Consider the following 20,959-nt stretch of genomic DNA (forward strand, 5'->3'; position numbering starts at 1 on the left):
ATTGCCAGTGTGGAAATAGGCCCCAATGGTATTGGAGTTACAAACACACGAAGCTAGGGCCAGCCCTGTGGCTTAGTGGTTAAGTGCATGCACTCTGCTGCTGGCGGCCGGGGTTCGGATCCCGGGCGCGCACTGACGCACCGCTTCTCCCGCCATGCTGAGGCCGCGGCCCACATACAGCAACTAGAAGGATGTGCAGCTATGACATACAACTATCTACTGGGGCTTTGGCGGAAAAACAAACAAACAAAAAAAAACACAGGAAGCTGTCTAATTTCCTACTCTTCCTCCCAGAGATACAGTAATTTGTTTCAAAACTTAAAAAAGAAATAACAAATAGAATATAACGTCTTTAAATGCTAAAAAAAACCAAAAGAATCCACTCTTCTAAATAACCAGTGTCAAAGAGGAAATAAAAGTCTCAATAAAGGGAAATTTAGAAAATAAAAAGCAAGACATAAACAATATTTAAAACCAGCCAAAGCTCAACTCAGTGGCATCAGCAGAACCTTAAACGAATTCAACATTAAACAAGAAAAAGAAGAGTTAGATTAAGAATTAAACTTAGAAAGTTAGAAAATAATTTAATCCACTTTTAAAAATAAGAAAAACAATGTAAAGGCAGAGAATTAGATATTTGGAATAAGAAAAACAATGGAAGTAATAACTCTTGGAAAAAAAATAAAACAAAGATGCAAATTTAGGAAAAGAATAATTTCAAAATGAGAAATAAAAACACAATCAGATACAGAAAACAAAGAGAAAGTATACAAATAACAAGTATGGAAAATATTTTTATATTATTATTCAACAGCACAAATAAGTCTTTAGTCATTACTATGAAAATCTCAATAAAACATGATTTTTCAGGGAAAATAAAATGTACCAAAATGGCTTAAAAACAGAAAATTTGAGTTATGGAGATATTCATGGGAAAATAAATAGGAAAAAAAACCTTCCATTCCAAGAATTACTTAATTACTTACAATGAGTTTCCAGGTCCTAGTAATGTTATATGTAAGTTCTTTATATCATACATATATATATACATATATACACATATATATGTATAAATACATGCACTCATATAAAAATATAACCATATATCAGTATATTAATTATCTACTGTACAGTAATACATAATTAATCAACACACATACACATACACACATACAGAGGCGCAAAGGTTGAGACAAACACAGCAGGTGCCTTACACCTCCACTTCCTAGAATAATCTTTAGATCACCTTAGAAGGATGTGCCATTAAATATTAAAGCCATTTCTGCCAGAGTTAGCCATCACCCACTTCTTGGCTATAAAAATGTGAGATTTGAAAGGAGAATTCCTTTTGAGAGAATTGTCAGTATTTTGTGCTGTTTCGCTTTTCAGATGAAGAAAGGATGGTTTCCTCTCACATCGAGCCAAGTGAGAGAACATTCGGGGAGCCTTTGGTGGGTCCCAGGGTATGTGTCCCCTTGAAGTTCTAGCCTAGAGAAAATGAAAAAGATTAAAGCCTGCCTGCCAATTGCTAGATTGAAGAGACACAGAGACAGAGGGAGAGGGGATCCGTGCGCTTGTCTCAGAGTAGAGATGCACGCACCCCCCGCTGCTATGGGGGCCTGTGGGGAGAATAACTGCCTGGGGGAGCGATGTGACCCAACAAAGAGTCTTTGGGTGGTCTAAGCTAAATGGGGTGGTCCAGGGCTAAGGAGAGGTCAAAGCCAGGAGGAGGCATCAGCTCTGTCAAGTGAGCTGCACTCACAGATCCCTAGGAAGAGGATCTCCAACAGCTCCCAAAGAGTGCTCCATGAGAGAAAGCTCTCGCACTTGTTCATCTGCCATATTCAAAGAGAGGAAACTACACTTGCTCATTTTCTTCTTATTTCCTTACCAAGGGGCTCTAACTGTGGGGTCAGATACCATAACCAGCAAGTGGGAAAGAGAGAAGTCCCCAATCTCTCCCTTTAGGCATCCAGATCTATGTCCCATAAATATTTGGATCACAAAACCTTTTTATGTCCCTGAGTACGTTTAGTATTTTGCTAATGTTTGACAGAATTGTCTTTGGGAAAATTGCTATTTCCAATGTCGCTTATAAATACATATGCAAAAAATCTAAATGAAATGCTTGCAAATGGATTGTACTAGAAAAATAAAAAAGAAATTGCCATGACAGCAGAAGATTTATTTCAGCAATTTAAAGATATTTTAACATTAATGTTTTTAGTAACATGATTTATCTCCATAAATAGCAAAAATCAGATAAGATTCAATTTCTATTCGTCAATAAAGCAGTTAGTTAATTAAGGAAAAAAATCCACTACTTTAACAATGCAAAATCGATGGTCAGTAGTAGACATAGCAATCAAACACTAGATTCATCGCCCTTGGAGTAAAGAACAAGGCTGCTCTTTCACTATTATTACTATTAACTAAGCTAACATAGATGAGCAATATCTAGCAATAAGAAAAGAATAAGAAAATAGATATAAATATGGCAAAAGTAGAATCACAATGATCCAAAAGAAAATTAAGGAGTCAACAGAATGATACTATAAGCGATTTCAGTGACAAGCCTATAAACAGAATACACAGCAAGAAAATATAAGCTAAATAGGATCCAATTTGTAACATTAACATAAATATACATTACTTGGAAGTAAACCCAAGGGAACTAACAAATAAAATAGCATTAATAAAGATTTAAATAAATGAGAAGATAATTTTTCTCTTAATGGGAAAACTCCATATTTTAAACTTGTCAAGAGTCTCCAATTTCATTCATAAAAATAACGCAATCGAATAAAAGACATACTAGAAGTGTTCTGGAAAATACACAGATGAGACTAGCCAAAAACACTTTGAAAAATAAAACTATCTTGAAAGAATGAGGGACAGTTTAGTATACAATCAAAGATATTACAATGCTACAATTATTAAATCTTACTGTGTTGATGAAGGTATAGCAAGAAGAGAAACATAAACAACAGCCCAAAAACAAACTCATAAATGAAAAATTTAATAGGAATTAAGAGCATTTTAAATTATGTTAAGTTCATTTTATTCGAGAAATGTTGCTAGAAAATTGGCTAACTTAAAAAAGGAAAATGTAGGTCCCTACCTCATACAATATACTATGATAAAATACTGATGGATGAAAGAGTTAAATGTAATAGATAAAACCACAAAAGATCTAGAAGAAATATAGTTGGGCAAGAAATTTCTAGAAATGGAAGCAAAGAGAAAACTGAAATTGGATTATATTTACAGGAATAAAGTTTAAAATACATATTTATAAAAATGTAGAGTATATGATGAAATTTGAACAATGTTTACAACATATAAAAGGTTACTATCTTAAAGAGCTATTAAAAATAAGAAAACAAAACCAAAATATTAATTAATTAATTCAACAAATCTTAATTACATGCCTAGTATGTGCTGGTACTGTTCTAGAACGTAAGAATGAGCAAAATGACAAAATCTGATGGCTCAGAACAATATATTAGTGGAAATATGGGCAAATGGCATGAACAGGAAAATTATCTGTATGTACAAGCACAGGAAGAATGAATGGCAGTGTGTATATATTATCCTTTATGGCTGAAATATTTCACAATAAAAGATATATACAGAAAATTACACAAGGATTTGTGTATAAGAATGTTTACTACAGTCTTATTTATAATAGGAAAAAGTAAAATAAAGTCAAATGGTTAAATAAATCATGATATTTTATACAATGATGAAACTCTATTAAATCATGTACAGTTGAAATATTCCTTGATATTGTTCCTAGGATTACACTGAATTAAGGATACAGGATAAAACTGAATTGCAATTTTATAACATAATTATTAATTTATATATGATGTATTCCTTCCCATCTTTTTCCTGTATGTATATCTACATACATGAGTAAAACAAACAATAAAAGCAATTGAAAGATACCCAAAAGTGCAGCCACAGAGAAATGCTCAATTAAACTATGACACAACAGTAGGATGGAATAGCTTTGAATTATTAAATACCATGCTTTAAAAGAATATTGATTGCTTTAGAAAATGTTCCCGGCATAAGCTATGGGAAGCAAATATTAAAATATTAACAATGGTTATTTCTGTGTGGTATGATGTTGAGAATTTTATATAATTTTCAACATATTCTACTTTTTTATAACGTTTTACTTTTATATTCAGAAAATTTGTTAAATATAATTTTCAACAGTCCAATTTAGGGAGCCCCTTTTAGTGTTCCATAAAAAGTAATGGCTTTGTTTCCTGTCCTTACAATTCCAATTAGTACGTTGTTGTCCAGTGTTTTCTTTGAAGGGACTTGCCTTTTCGTTTTTGGCGTGCCTCTTTGGCTTGATTAACTGGGGCTTCTGTTCCGCTCCGCCGTGCTGCAGCCGAGTGTTTGCTGTGGAGGAGGCAGCACAAAACAGGACAATATTATCATATTCTCCCCCGAGGCTTCCTATTTTCCAGAGATTAGACATATTTGCTCAACAGCACCAAGTTGCTGTAACAATTTCTCTGTCATTTCCCTTACACCCAGGGGCAAATGGCAGCTTTCTTGCCTGTCACTTTCCAACTCAGGAAGCTGATGTACATTTTGTCCATTATTTACCACTTGACAGATAGCTCCCGGCCTCAAACCATCCATGAAAACTGTTGGCCCCTGGCAGGGGAAGAGCTGTGTAAGCTTTCAACATTCTAGGAGCTAAGAATGGATTTGAGGTGGTTCAAAAAATTCTTTAAAATCATATGGGTTACTGAGCTGGTTCATAGAATTCTACTTTGCATCAATAAAGTGGCATTAATTATTACCACTCCCTGAAGCAAAGCTAAGATGTGTATTTATGCCCTTTGACAACGTGAAGTCTGATTACAGAGACAGCAGAGAGGGAGTCAGTCATCCAGTTCCAGAGACCATGTGACATGAGAGAAAAACTACTGTACTGCTCACCATGGTGCCTTCTGTGTGGTGAGGGAGAGCACCAACCTCACCCTGGAGCCCACTCATTCTCCCTTAAAACTGTGGTGACCAAGTCTCTCCTGTGAAGAGAGGTTGGGTGGACAGAATGGGTGACATAATTCTCCACACGTACGCCTCCATATGTAAATGTGTTCATGTGTTTTCTTCCTCCCTTCTCTTGCTCCCTTCCTTAGGCATCTATGGAGTGCTTAGTACGTGTGAGATCAAGTTCTAAGGGCAAGAGATACAGTGGCAAACAAAACAGACAAGGTCCTTACTTTCATTGGGCTGGAGTTCTGTGAGGGAGACAGACAACAAATGAGTAAGCAATTAAATAATAAAATTCCAGCTTATGATTGAGAAACCTAAGGAAATAGGGAGTAGGTGGGTGGAAATGGAGGGAGGGAGCTGTTTTAGGTAGGGTAATTGGAAAAGCCACCTCTGAAGAGATTCCATACGTGTCAAAACAGAACTGAGGAAGGAAAAGGAGTCACTCAGTCAAAGGCCTGGGCAAGGACAAGCCAGGTGGAAGGAGGAGCGAGCGTGAGGCCCCGGGGTGGGAGGAAGATTGGCACGCTGGAGCGGGAGCCAGGAGGCCAGTGTCTGCACAGAGTTTACTAGGGTGGGTTGGAGGAGATGGTAATATAGGGCAGGCTGGCACAAGCCAGGCCATGTGAGATCTTATAAGACATGGTATGGAGCTTTGATTTTAATTTAAGTGCAATGAGACATCATTAGAGAGTTTTAAAGAGAGGAGGGATTTGTTAAGATTTTCTCTGAAAAGATGATTCTGGCTTCTGTGTAGAAAATGGCTTCAGGGTGGTAAGAGTGAATAAAAGAGAACCTGATGAGAGGCAAGTGGAGTAACACAGGTGAGAGATGATGATTGGTTGGACTGGAATGTAAGGAAACGATTTCACAAAGTCAGGGAAAAAATAATTTGCTTAGAATTTTACATTTACAGAGGGATTTCTCATGCTTTACCTCAAATAATCTTTAAGGTCTCTTCCAACTCTAAAAATCTGAAGGTTAATCATTTATGACCTTAAGGGGATTCAACAATAACTTTTTCATTCTCCAAAATCATTATAATATATTTGATAGTGGAATTGCACCATCCATGTCTATCTTATTTTTATTTTAAAATGTTGTTTTCAAATTTTAAAGTTCCGAAAATTATTCAAGGCATATTATGTATTTTTTTGTGGTTTCTGATGATACAGATCAATTTTTAGATTGAAATTTGTTGGTTTTAACTTATAGTTTAAATTGTGTTTTCAATCCCCTGCTCTCTGGAGCTAGAATGCATGGGTGGCTTCTCAGCCAGGATAACTCCGAAATGGTGATAATCTATGTAAGATAGCTGACATTTTGTGATATGAGTAATAAAGGTAATATTGAGGAACTGAATATAAGAATTCCTCCCTTATTGTTCTAAACAATGCTTTGCAAAAAAATATGGTGATCCTTGAAATTGTGACCAAAATTATTCATTCAACAACTTGGTAACAAATTGGTTAATAAAATAGAAATGGCCCCAGTCTTCACTGCTTACAGCAAGTTTCTGAGACAACAAAATTAATAAAGATGCAAGAGTGTGTGTGTGTGTGCGCGCTCCCCCTCCCTCAGCCTACCTCCTCTCATATTTTCGTGATAGTGTTCTTGCAAAATAACTTGAAGGCAGAAAATTAATAAAATAAACTGGTGTCTACTTGGAAACTAAAATGAACATACTCAAGAATCTCAAACAAGTTAGAATTGGTGTTAAAACTTTCTAGATCCTGTGTTTGTCCCTAGAATTCCTTTTGCATGCAGTTCCCAATTCTGACAATACCTCAACTACCTGGGAATTACAGAGTGTTAGGCAGTCAATATTCTCCTTTGAGTTATTTACTCTAAGATGGATCCCAAACAGGAAAGTCATTTATACACTATGTTAGAATGGGTGGTAAACTCTAATGGAGTTGATAAGTCCTTTAAACAGAGAAACACCTTAAGTGGTTGCATTAATTATTGCCATCGGTATCATTATGGTGACTAAAAGCTTGTTTACACTAACGGATATGTAGGGAGCATTTTTTATTTCCTAAGTATCTTCTCATTAGTCAGTTCTCAGAGAAAGCAGAAATGGTTCCATATATGCTTTGTGTACAAGGGTGTGGAAGAAAATGCTGATAAAATTTTCTTAAATATCTACTTTATCATAGTAATAAAAGCAGGGAGTAAATTATTCATAAATTAATTAATTCGTGTCACTTTGGGGGGATCTGCTATAAACTCACTAGCAAAATACGTGTTTATAGCATATAAAATTCCCCTGTCAAGAGACCATCAGGCATTTTGCCTTTGAGTTCTGGGCTTTCTTTTTCTCTTGAGTAGAATGTTCAGAATCCTGGCCCCTGAAGGGATTAGAAAGGTTTTCCAAGGGTGGGTGGGTGAAGTGTTTCAGGCTTTGCTGGTGGGAGGTTGGGGGCACAACCTAGGAAAAGGATCTCTGACACTAGAAGGAGGTCAGGACTTGGTGAGTGCCACAAGAGGCAGCAGTGTACCTAGCCCTCTGCAACAGAGCACCCCACAGGAGTCAGGGTCTCGGCTGGGTGAAAGATGCTTGGATGTCTATGAAGGTTCAGCTCTTAGCCTGGTGTCCAGTGCTTCAGAGAAGGTCAGCAGAGAGGACCTCAGTCAGAGTCAGTGCTCTGAGAACTCCCAGAAGATCTGGTATAACATCTTACATGAAATCACATAACAAGGAGCAATGGTAATTTCAGAGGGCCAAAGCCTGGGCCTTTCTCATCAGTTCATAACTTTGATACACGGTAGGTTTCATGTATAATCCAAACAAGGGAAGAAGAGCACTGAAGAATTGCTGTGGATAGACTTCTCCTTGACCTTCACGAGAGATGATATGGGGTGGATTTGGTATATTTTTTAAAAATAAAGTATTTTAAAAATAAAAAGTGTATATTATAAAAAATTTTTTGTACTTTGTGTGTTATATAATTAATAGCTAATATATACACATTATGTTAAATATTTAGGGCAATCCTATAAAGAAGGTATTATTATACCCACCATACAGATAAAGAAACCAAGGCTCAGAAATAATTCATGACTTGCTGTAGATTATATATAAGTGTCAAAGTGAGGATTGAAACTAAGATCATTCACTCTTTCTACTTCTCTCTCCCTTCTAAATATATCTACAAATACATAGAGAGATACATGTATAAATATACCTGTAGAAATATATGTACATAAAAACATGTACAAATATCTGTAGCCTTTATATATGTGTGACTCTTTCCCTCTTTTCTTCTAATTCTCTCATTTTTTTCCTTTTATCTTTCTTAATAGATCTCTTTCTATATATCTTTCTATTCATATGCAAGTATGGATATCTGTGTTATTTTCTTAAGGTAAGTAAATAAAATTTGCTTAAAGATACCGACTACTAGGCACTGCTGTCCCACTTTTAGAACTGAAGTCCCATGTTCCAAGAAATTCCTCAGTCCCAGGCCAATTGGGACAATTGGACACCTCAAGTTCAATAACGCTGCCCAGTGAAGAAGTTTAAAACGGAAAATAGGAGGTTGTAATGTAAAAAGACATGTGACAATTCATAACACACAATGAATATACAGTTGTTTAAATAATTCCAAAATCCAAATGAGAACTGAAAAATAAAAACCCTAAGAAATTAAAATGTGCAATTTTTTAAAATTTCACTCAGGGAAGAGGCAAGATACACTACTTCATTCTCAAAATTGAAACATTGAGAAATGTAATGTAACAAATATGTATCGAAGGTTAAGGTCACCACTGGGAGAGTAAAAATAGATACAGATTTTATAAAACATTTTATATGATATATACACACACACACAAATACTCATCTATGCATAAATTATATGTCAATCTCTGTTATTTCTGGTTTGTCATGAATACATTTGTATTTCAAGAAATATACATCTACATCATAATCTGTGATGGCTGCATAGCGCTCCATTTTATGGAATTGTCATAGCCTACAGCTAAGAGCAAATAGCCCTTGTGACTTTCTTTGGGCAAGCTAATTAATATCTCTATGTCTTAGATGGGAGAATTAAAAGATTTAATACTAGTAAGCACTTGCAAAAGTGTATGGTGCAAGAATATTATCCATTATCATTACTCTTAATCCACCATAATGTATTTAATCAATTCTTATGTTTACAAGTCCAATTATTTCCTATAAAATAAGCTCAATTCAATTTTTGAGTAAAAAAACTATGCTTATTTATCAATATTTTCTCCATAAACTCCTATATATTAAAAGTCAATAAACCATTAAAATCCCAGCCCTTCCAGACACTCCTGGAGAGTCTGACACTTAAAATAAAACCTATGACCTCTTTAATTCAATACGTTGACATCTGTCTGAAATAGTATATGTATGTGAACACTCATAATATGCATGAAGATCCCCAAAATAATCAAGTGAGAATTGTATCTAGCTGCTGCATGAAGATCCCCAAAATAATCAAGTAAGCATTGTATCTGTCTCCCGAAATTCTTGTGTAATTCCAACTGTCACTGCGGAATTAAACTTGAGTGGTTTTTGAGGATAGAATTCCAAAGAATGATTTAGAAGAACAATCCTTTATTTTTTTAGCTCTTCTTTATTCACTTGGAAGAACCTAGCATTTAATGAATTAATATCAGAAATTTGACTTTGTCTAATGCCAGATTTTGATTTATCTTGTCTAAGGCCTCATTTTAGTGGTTAGTATTCTGAGTCCCACAGGCTGCAAAAGTGATTTGTCCAAGATCATGCAACTATTCTATGCGAAATCCAGATTTCTACAGCTTGGATAGCCCCAGATTCTTGAGCCCTCTGGGGCCATCCCTCACTGTATTATATACTTCAGGAAGTACAGAACCCTCCCCAAAGCCTCTGAGGTTTTGGTGGGAAAGAAGTGAACGATTATTTTGAGCAAGATCATCCTCCAGTCAACTTCTCCATTATTATTCTCTTCCTGACAATTTGTTTTGTTGCTCACAGCTTTATTTTTATTTTTTATTCAATTTACTTAAACCAAAAAAACAGTTCACCCATTTCTCCCACCTCACATCCGCCACCTCTGGCAACCACTGATCTGTTCTCTGTATCTATGGGCTTAGTATTTTTTTTTTAAATATATATATATTTTTAGAATCCACATATGAGAGAGATCATATGGCCATTTGTCTTTCTTTGTGTGACTTATTTTACTTAGCATAATGTCCTTGAGCTCCATCCGTGTTGTTACAAATGACAAGATTTCATTTTTTTTGTGACGGGATAATATTCCATTGTGTATATATATATACACTACAATTTCTTTATCCATTCATCCATTGATGGACACTTAGGTTGTTTCCATGTCTTGGCTATTGTAAATAATGCTGCAATGAACATGGGGGTGCATATATATATTTTTTTTTTTGAGGGAGATTGGCCCTGAGCTAACATCTGTTGCCAATCTTCCTCTTTTTCTCTTTTCTCCTCAAAACCCCAGTATATGGTTGTATATCCTAGTTGTAGATCCTTCTAGTTCTTCTATGTGGGTCGCTGCCCAGCATGGCTTGATTAGTGGTGAGTAGGTCCGTGCCAAGGATCTGGACTGGTGAACCCCAGGCCGCCAAAACAGAACAAGTGAACTTAACCACTATGCCACTGAGCCGGCCAGCATATATCTTTTCGAATTAGTGTTTCTGCTTTCTTCAGATAAATACCCAGAAGTGGAATTGCTGGATCATATGGTAGTTCTATTTTTAGTTTGCTGAGGAACCTCATACTATTTTACATAGTGGCTGCACTAATTTACATTCCCACCAACAGTGCCCAAGAGTTCCCTTTTCTTCACATCCCTGACAACACTTGTTATTTCTAGTCTTTTTCATAATAGCCATTCCAATGGGTGTGAGGTGATAGCTCATTGTGATTTTGATCTGCATTTCTCTATTGATTAATGATGTAGAGCATTTTTTCATGTACGTGTAGGCCATCTGTATGTTTTCTTTGAAAAAACATCTATTCAGATCTTCTGCCCATTTTTTAATTGGATTGTTTGTTTTTTTGCTATTGAGCTGTATGAGTTCTTTATTTTCGGTATTAGCCCCTTATCAAGTTTATGATTTGCAAATACTTTTTGCCATTCCTTAGATTGCCTTTTCATTTTGTTGATGGTTTCCTTTGCTGTGCTGACACTTTTTAGTTTGACATAGTCTCATTTGTTTATTTTTGCTTCTATTGCTTTTAGTTTTGTGGTTAGATTTAAAAAATCACCAAGACCTATGTTAAGGAGTTTACTGCCTATGTTTTCTTCTAGGAGTTTTATGGTTTCAGGTCTTACATTCAAGTCTTACATTCAAGTCTTTAATCCATTTGAGTTAATTTATGAGTACGGTGTAAGATAGTGGTTCAGTTTCATTCTTTTGCATGTGGCTGTCCAGTTTTCCCAATACCTTTTATTAAAGACACTGTCCTTTTCCCCATTGTATATTCTTGGCTCCTTTGTCATAAATTAATTGACTATACATGCATGAGTTTATTTCTGGTCTCTCTACTCTGTTCTGTTGATCTATGTGTCTGCTTTTATGCCACAACCATGCTATGTTAATTACTATAGCTTTGTAATATAGTTTGAAATGTCTTTCTGACATTTGATTTGATTACTGTATTTCTGGACAGTGCTTCACCCATGCTACATTCCCCTGGCACATCAATAACACAAGATTATCATGTTCACTTCTACTTAGAGTTTGAGGGTAACAATGAGCAATTACAACATAGAGTAGGACATCTCAGATATTCCTATTCTAAAAATTGGTTAGCCATTTGCTGTCACGGCAATGTTCTCAAGTGACTAAGACCTTTCTTAGACTCGCATCTCCTTTCATATACTGAGCCACTCTCCTGCTGTCACACTTTCTCTGCCTCCTTCTTTTCTCTATGTCTCTGTCTTCTCTCTCCCTCTCAATTCTCTTTATGTTTTTTGTTCCTTCATTACAAATCTCTTCTCTTCCATCCTAGGCTGTCCCTTCAGAACTCAAAACTTTTGTTCCTTATTTATGCAGAGAAATTTATCCCTCTCCTGGAAGCTTTACTTTGTACACTCAAAGAGAGTATGTATTTTTTCCCCGACACAATACAACCACCTGACTTCAACATGAATTATTCTACTCTCTTAAAACAACAAGTTTGGTAGTCAATGTTTAAGTAGCATTTTTATTCCTATAATATTTTTGAATCAATGTGTTGATGATAGAGGATATTTCTTGAGTCTGATTGAAAAATATTGCTTCACAGCAGGAGAATGTGATTTCCTCACTTCATGAAGATGCAGATTTTCCTGGGAAACAGCTTTTGCAGAACAAGGTCTGTGCACGTGTCTACTCTTTAGTAAGTGCCCAAAAGTAGTAAGTGAAAGAGCATGAAGGGCATGCCGGAACTCCAATTTCTAGAACAGACCCGAAAGCATCTATAACCTCTCTATGGCAAAGGAGAATCTTCTCTTACTTGTGAGTCATGCTAAAAACATATTAGATCAGGGAAGAAAAAAATCATATGTCCTCTTCTGCACTTCTGTGTCTTCTGCCTGACCCCAAGCCTCTAGGTCACTGGAACGTTTTAACATGCCAGGTTCCGAGCCACATTCAGAGACATAGCTTGAGGTTCAAGGGTACAGGACACATCAGGTGCGTACATCTTCATTTCCCTTTCCTTGCCTCTGTGGCATACTCTCCTGGCCCATTTTTAAAATTTTTCCCCAGACTCCAGTTACCCCATTGCCTCCTTCCCAGGCGTTATGGCTTCTGATATTCACTCCATTTCTGACCTCTTCATTCAGAAATTCACTTTCATTTCACATATATTTAGCTTTGATGACCTAATTACGTCCTTGCCCAAGTTTGACTTGGAACTGCATCTTGTTTTCAGGTTCACTCTGCATTTGTTGCTTTGAGAGCTGTACTCCATAAAGCACCACCGGTGGAGGGAAGTTTACCATGAAGCTACTGAACCTTAGGCTTCAAGTCCCCTCACATGCATGCGCCCCTGTGACAGCTGCCAGTTCCTCTGAGCTGTAGAGTATTTTGTATTCTTTTTCTCAGAGATCCCCTAAAATTGCATAAACTTCAGGCCCCATGTTACCGGGATCAGTCCTTGACTATCAGATCCAGATTATTCACGATGACTTTCGAGCAATACCGACAGACTAAATTGAAGCATCCCTAGTCCTAGGAAAATAAAGGGATCATAAATAGCAAAATTAGAAAATTCAGCAAATTAATTGATAATATGATCTACCTGGGAAGGGGCTACCTAAGAATTAGAATATATACCAGGTGCAAAGTGGAAAGATTAAGTCCTGGGAACTTAGTCAAGTCTCCTCTGTAAGAGGACAGAGGCCGTATATGACTTTTTCATAACTGTATTCCAGTTTCTTACTGATTCCTGGCACAACTGGTGCTTAATAAATATTTTTAGAATAAATGAGTAAAGAAATGAATATAAAAGAAGCCATAGCCTTATAAATCTCTGACTAAGGATTTACTTATCTAGAGTCTAGAAAAAGAGAGCAAAGATCTGCAACGTGTCAATATTTTCAGCTCTGTCTAGGAAGAACATGTCCTGGTATCCACAAACACTAGAAAATCATGATGGCACTCTCCCTCTAGTGGAGTTTTCACTGTAGAATAACAAAGATCCAGAGCACCGGTGAAGACCATCAACTGTATCCCTCCTTGGATTTCCACCCTCACAAACCACCTGCTGATTGTAATGCAGTATTTTATAGAGAATTCCCCTGAGGAAGAGATTATGTTGGCCAGAAGAGTAAGTTCTGGTCATCACTTAAGTTCACACAAGGTTTCTATTTCTATTGTAATTTATTATTGTTTCTAATTAAAATGGGAGCCCGGAAAGATGCATCCTTAGTACTTGTAAAAATAGAAAGACCTTCAAGAGTGAAACTTGAAAAATCGGTACATAATGGTGATATCTACTAGGAGAATTATTGTGTACATAAGGCTTTGGATGGTGGAAATCAGCACTCTTTTCTGGCTGTTTTTTTAGAATTCAGGTGTGGACTATGCTTACTGCACTGGGCCACGGCTTTCTTCTTCCACAAGAGCCTAGATTACAGCATCCAGGTGGCTCCAACAAAGACATCATATTACTCCTCAACATAGCTATGTTAGAGACCCAATTCCAAGCTGTGTTATCAGCCAAAAGTTCCCAGAACACAACTGGTGCTATCTTACTTTCTAGGGGAAATGCTGACAATTACAAAAGGAAAGAGTTTGCAAAGTAGGCAAAGGGATGGAGGATTGTGATATTCAGAAAAGATGCACCCAAATATGGCTGCTGACAATAGATCTTCAGGTACTTACATCCCTAGAGCAGATTGGACTCCTTTTTTTCTCAAGAGATTGTCACTGAACAGTATCAAAAAATATGAATAATATTTTGATATATATATATATATATATATTAGAAACAGGGTATTTGTATAGCTTCAAAGTCCCTCTTCCATATTCATTAATTAGTTTCGTGGCTTTAACGTATATTTACACATTATTTAATACTCTTCCCTCCAAGAGGTGGAGCTTAGTTCTCTACCCTTGAGTGTGCCTAAACTTAGCGACTCATTCCTAATGAATAGATTATGGAAAAGGGAAAATAGTAATTTTAAAGTGGAAACATCTGACCAACACCACCTTAACCAAGTGATCATGGTTAACATCATAAATTGTGTTAGTTTCCTATGCCCTCACCCACCAAAAAAAATGATGTGATGAGAAGGATACTTCACCTCTGTAGTATTCTTTCCCAAAACAATTAACTCTAGTCTGATTACGGGAAAATATGAAACACACATAAATTTAGGGATAGCCAGTCTAATACTTGGTTAGTGCCCTTCAAATATATCAAAGAAAAAAAAAGGCTGAAAAACTGTCACAGATTAGACAAGACTAAGAAGACATGAAGAAAAAAAAAATAGTGTTATCAGTTGAATTGTGTGCTCACAAAATTCAGTTGTTGAAGTCATAACCCCCAGTACGTTAGAATGTGACTGTTTTAGGAGATAGGGTCTTTAAAGAGGTAATTAAGGTAAAATGAGGTCATGGGGATGGGCCCTAATCCAATATGACTGGTGTCCTTATAAGAAGAAAAGATTAGGACACTGACATACACAGAGGAAAGACCATGTGAGGACACAGGGAGAAGGCGGCCATCCACAAGTCAAGGAGAGAGGCCTCAGAAGAAACCAACCCTGCAGACACCTCAATCTTGGACTTCTAGCCTCCAGAATTCTGCTATTTAAGCCACTCAGTCTATGGTGCTTTGTTATGGCAGCCTTAGAAAATTAATACACAAAGTGTCCCGCATTGGATTTTGAAACGGAAAAGGACATTAGTGGAAAAACTGGCAAAACCTGAATAAAGTCTGTAATTTAGTTAATAGTATTGTGCACTTGTTAATTTCTTAGTTTTGATAAATGTACCAGATGTTAAGATGGAAGATGTTAACATTAGGGATAACTGAGTGAAGAATACATGAGAGGGACTGGCCCCGTGGCTTAGCGGTTAAGTGTGCACGCTCTGCTACTGGCAGCCCGGGTTCAGAGCCTGGGCGTGCAGTGATGCACTGCCTGTCCAGCCATGCCGAGACAGCGTCCCATATACAGCAACTAGAAGGATGTGCAACTATGACATACAACTATCTACTGGGGCTTTGGGGGGAAAAAAACGAGGAGGATTGGCAATAGATGTTAGCTCAGGGCTGGTCTTCCTCAGGAAAAAGAGGAGGATTGGCATGGATGTTAGCTCAAGGCTGATCTTCCTCACAAAAAAAAAAAAAAAAGAGTACATGAGAACTCTCTCTGGTGTCTTCATTTCTTTTTTAAATAGATAATTATTTCAAAATAAAGCATTTTAACAAATGTAAGGACAAAGCAAAAACAAAACGTGTAAAACAGAGCTTCCCAGAAAAAAAAGAAAAAAAAAACCTTGCATCACTGTAAAAAAGTGAAATAAAAGAGATGCACTGAGGTTAAACCAGGGAGGAGATAACCAGTGGCATGGGGAAGGATGCAACCAAGGAGATGTCTCACTTTATTTTAGTGTTCTCTGCATGCAGCTGCTGAGGAGGGTGCCTTATGTACATAATCTCACTTAATCCTCGGGGGACCTTAGTTATAATTATTGGAATCTCGCCTCATTTTAGTCTTGAGAAAATGAAATCTGATCCCCAAATTGTCAAATGGTTCGTGGACAGAGGATTCAGAAGGCAGTTCACGTGGAGGGATCAACACATTGACAACTGAACACAGGGTCCTCACCCTCCACTATGTTTCCTATGTCATTAAAGAGATGGCTCCCTCATTTTTCATGCACATCCTATTCATCACCAAGATGGGTCACTTCAAACCCCTAAATGTTTCTCCTGCACAAGTATTTCCCCCTTTATATTAGTAGGCTGACAATGATGATGATGATAATATAACGACCATGATGGTCAATCATCATTCTTGGATCCTTGTACCCTCCACCCCACGAGGCTCAGAAGACGTGTTGAGCCTCATGGTGTGAGCAATGGTTTCCTAGTTCTCTTCTTACATAGTGGCTTCCATGGTGCTTTGGATAAGGAAAAGCACCGCACATCCTTGACAAGGCCTGTAAGATCCTTCACAATTAGACTCCTGTCTACTTCTCGAGCTTCATCTTGGGACAGGCTCTGTCTTTCTGCATCATAATATGCACTCAATAAATATGTGTTAAACCAGCAAATGAATGAAAAATTCATAAGTGAAAGTATTTGAATGCACAACTTTCTACCATCATCTAGTGAGACAGTGACAGATAATTAAGTACAATATTCTAAGTGCTGTGAGAGGAGTGTGGAGAGAGCACAGCATGGGGTTTAACTGTGGAGGTCAGGCAAGAAATGCAGAGTATATGACTTTACGTCCCAGTTTTGAAAGATATTTAGGAATTCACTTTTCATTTAAGGGGGAGAATAATGTTTGGACTCAGGAAGCAGCATCACAGATGTGCAGAGATGTGAGAGAAACCAGCACTTTTAGAGAACTGAGCCCTTGCTGATGTGAACTAATCATACTCGTAGTTTGTGGGCTGAGTCAGCACACTATCTCGAACCTGCTGTTACTCGAACACAATGCCTGAGCGCTTAAAATGTAGTCTCCGTACATGGCTCCAGATATTCAGAAGCTTAGAGGACACTTTAATTTTAGATATAAAAAAAATAATCAACGAATTGTAGCTGTTATTTGTCTGTCAATGTCAAATCTTAAATTCAGGTGACATTTATCTTTTAACAGAAATAGAGTTGTAGAAATCTATAGTCATAACTGAATATAAACAAAGCAAATTTCTGTATTTTGGAACTTGAACCCTAGGAGGAGAGAAGTGTAAAATATCTGGCATATTTAACTGAGATCACACTTATAAGATTTTTTCCTAAGACATGCAGAGAGAACGTTTAGATAGTGCATTACTTTAAAAAAAAGAGATCTAAATAACTTTAAAAATATCTGCTAGGGGACATTCATGAGGCTCAAAGGGACTCTGAACTCATGTTAGAGGAGAAAAAAGAAGTAAAAATTGTTTCATATCTTCATTTGTAAATAGTGCAAGTCATTAATTGCCATAATCTAAATGTCCAATCTGACAGACCTGTTCTAGAAGAAGCATGTATGTCTTAAATGTCTCAGAAATTTTCTCTGGTCCTGGGTTGATAACCACTCATCTTCATGAATAATGCCACATTTCACAATGTCTGAATTCTGGACATTAGTAATCCTAGTGACCATTTACATAACATTCTCTTTTGTAGAAATCCTTCCAAAAGAACACATTATATATGACTCTATCCCCTTTATGTAGAGAGGGAACAAGTTGGTATTGAGTTCATTTAAGAAGAGGACTCTGAGGAATTCATTTGGAACCTTAACATGCAGGCTGAAGAAACCCAGATCTAGGGAGCACGGTGTAATGCAAGGAGCAAGGCCTTTGTTATCAGGTAGACCTGATTGTCAATCAAAGCTCTACCACGTGCACACTGTAAGACCTTGGGAGCGCTATCTGTCAGTTTCCTCATTTATAAAATTAATGTTATAATTCCTATATCATAGGGTTGGTGTACAGAGTAAGTGATCTTAAAAATGTGTGGCAAATTATATCTTTAAATATTAGCAGCAGTTTCCCCCTGCCCCTAGTATTTTATTTCATCCATTGTCTTTCTATTGAGACAACTAGGACATTCCATTCTTAACAAGTCAGAGAAGAATGACAGGGAAGAACATGAAAACGATACAAAGAAAGCCTTAACTGTTTGTCTTGAAAGCTTTCCCTCAGAGAGGATTTCAGGCATGGCAGAATACAGATGAAATAAGAAGAGAATTTTCTCCATTGAAGTTAGAGAATGTCCTCTTCACTGGCACCAGGGAGAAGGCCTAGGGGAAGTAAAGGGTAATTATGCACAAAGTGTTTCTCAAAGGAATCCTGTGCCCTCCCCTGGTCAACCCCGAAGACTTGGCCCCGGGAGGAGGGGTGATAGAGCCTGAGACAGGTGAGGAGGGCCCTCCTTGGGGGCAACAGATGAGGCAGCCAACAGGGGAAGGTTGGAGCCCAAGAGTGGGAAGAAGGGCAGCTCTAAGTGAGGTAGTGTTGGGAGTAGCCAGAATAGAGTGTCAGAGCCTGAGGGAAGTAAAAGATGTATGTGAGAGAAGATAGATGGTTGCTAAACAGGAGACTCAGTACACGCAAGGGAGACTGACTGAACAAGGAAGCATTTCAGGATGATGGGAGCCAGGTTTCTCACTGTTTGAGAGGGGAGGTACAAATATGAAAAGAGAGAAAATGATAAATTCTATTGTGTTGCACTAGAAATCAAAGTATCAGTATGAACTCATGGTTTTCAATCTAAATAGAAATAAAAATAAATTGAAAGGTGTGTGTATGTGTGTGTGTATATGTGTGTGTGTGTATGCTAGCTAGCTCTCTCTCCATTGAGAGGGTCTGGGAGTAGCCACACTCCAGTAGTTACAAGCACCCTCAGTGCCCAGGTCTTGGTTTCTAAATAATATGTTTCACTAAAAGGAATACAGATTCCTTGGAGAAACGACTGATTGTAGGGCTCGGAAAGTACAATATAACCCTGGAACATTTTGTAGTGCCAGAAAGTAAGGAAGGAATCAAAGAATGGTGGAATATGTCAAAATAACACAGAAGACAACTTGGAGGGGTCTCTATTAGACAAATCTGTAAAAAATTGAGCATACAAATAAATAATGATTGAGACAAATTACATCCCACTGAATAAAGCAAGAATCCATGAGTCCTTAGTGATGCAAATAAATTATAAGTGAGTAATTGGAGAGATGAGAATATTTTCTTGACAGTAAAACGCCAACTAATAAAAATAGAAGGAATCGTGGGATGACAAAATCACTTTTTAGCAAGCATAATAGTAATAATTAATATGTCCAAGAAACATTAATGATACTAATACAAAATGGTAATATTTGATGAACGGTTAGACATTAACACAGCCTCAAAGTACCTCTCCAAAAATAACTTATAAATTTTTTAAAAAAGTAATAAGTTCATAGTGGAAAAATTTGGCAACCACTATTTTAATCAAAGACCAAAGTTAACATCACCAGTGATAAGACAAATCACAATTATGTACTACCTGATAAGATGCAATGAGAAGAACAGAATCATTTTTGTGATATTTCTGCCCAAAATGAATAATATGAATTTAATCATGAAAAAATTAAACAAACCCAAATGGAGGGAAATTCTACAAAATTACTGGACTGTAATTTTCAAAGGATAAAGTTTGTGCAAGTCAATAAAGATAGAGGAACCATTCCATATTAAAAAGGTATGACAACTAAATGAAATCGCAATGCATTGGAGGTAATTTATCAATGGCGTTGATATCTTAATAAATTAGTATTAATTTCTTGTTTTACTTTTTTCTTTTAATAGTTGAATTGTGGTTTTTTAGAAGAATGTTCATGTCCAGTGTGATGTGGCATCATGTTGAGAGTTTATATTCAAATGGTTCAGAAAAAAATGTACTTTGTACCGGTTTTATGATTTTATGTAAGTTTGAAATATTTGAAATAAAAAGAGAAAAAGCCAAATAGAATCATATAGTTGAACTGATAGAAGGCTGGTGTGCAGCTTAACAGGACTTGTCTACAGCCCTGGCTTTGCTTCTAAATCTCTGTGTGCACTTGGATGAGCCATTTCTCCTTCCAGGGCATTGGAATATGCATCTGTTGGGTATTATCATAGTTAAAGCTTTCCAAGTTCAAACACTTTAGAATCCTGGAATGTGGGCTTCTGGTACAGAAGACAGTCTTTGTGAAGTTATAGTAGTGTGCTAAGTTGCTAGATTCTTCTACAGTAACTTTTTACCAGAGTTGGAATGAGAAAAATCCTTCTCTCAATTTGCTCAGAGACACAGGCGTACTAAATTTGGAGCACTGTGTAGAAGTGTAGGAGCTGAATCAGCAGGGAAATCGATGGTTGATGTTTTAATACATATCAAAAATTTAGTTCCCATGATAATGAACATGAAACACTTAAACAATATCCTATGTCTGCTTGTTTTCATTTTTATCTATAGTGCCTAGAATACTAAACAGGACACAGCAGACAAGCAATAATTATTTGCTGAATGAATCAACAAATAAGCAAACGAAAGGCTATATAGATGAGAAAATATTATATAAACAGCGTCAATACCCCCTCCTTCCCTTCAAGGAATGATTGATAATTAAGTTCAATTATCTGTAGGTGGGCTCCAAATTAGCCAACTGTCTTCACTCTTGTGATTTTTTTTAACCAAAAATATCACAATGAAAAACACAATCTTACAAATTAGGTGCATCCATTTAGACAACACAGTATAATATACTTC

The sequence above is a fragment of the Ceratotherium simum genome, chromosome 6 (assembly GCF_057802395.1).
Source record: "Ceratotherium simum simum isolate JZ-2026a chromosome 6, ASM5780239v1, whole genome shotgun sequence".
In the NCBI taxonomy this organism is placed as follows: domain Eukaryota; kingdom Metazoa; phylum Chordata; class Mammalia; order Perissodactyla; family Rhinocerotidae; genus Ceratotherium; species Ceratotherium simum.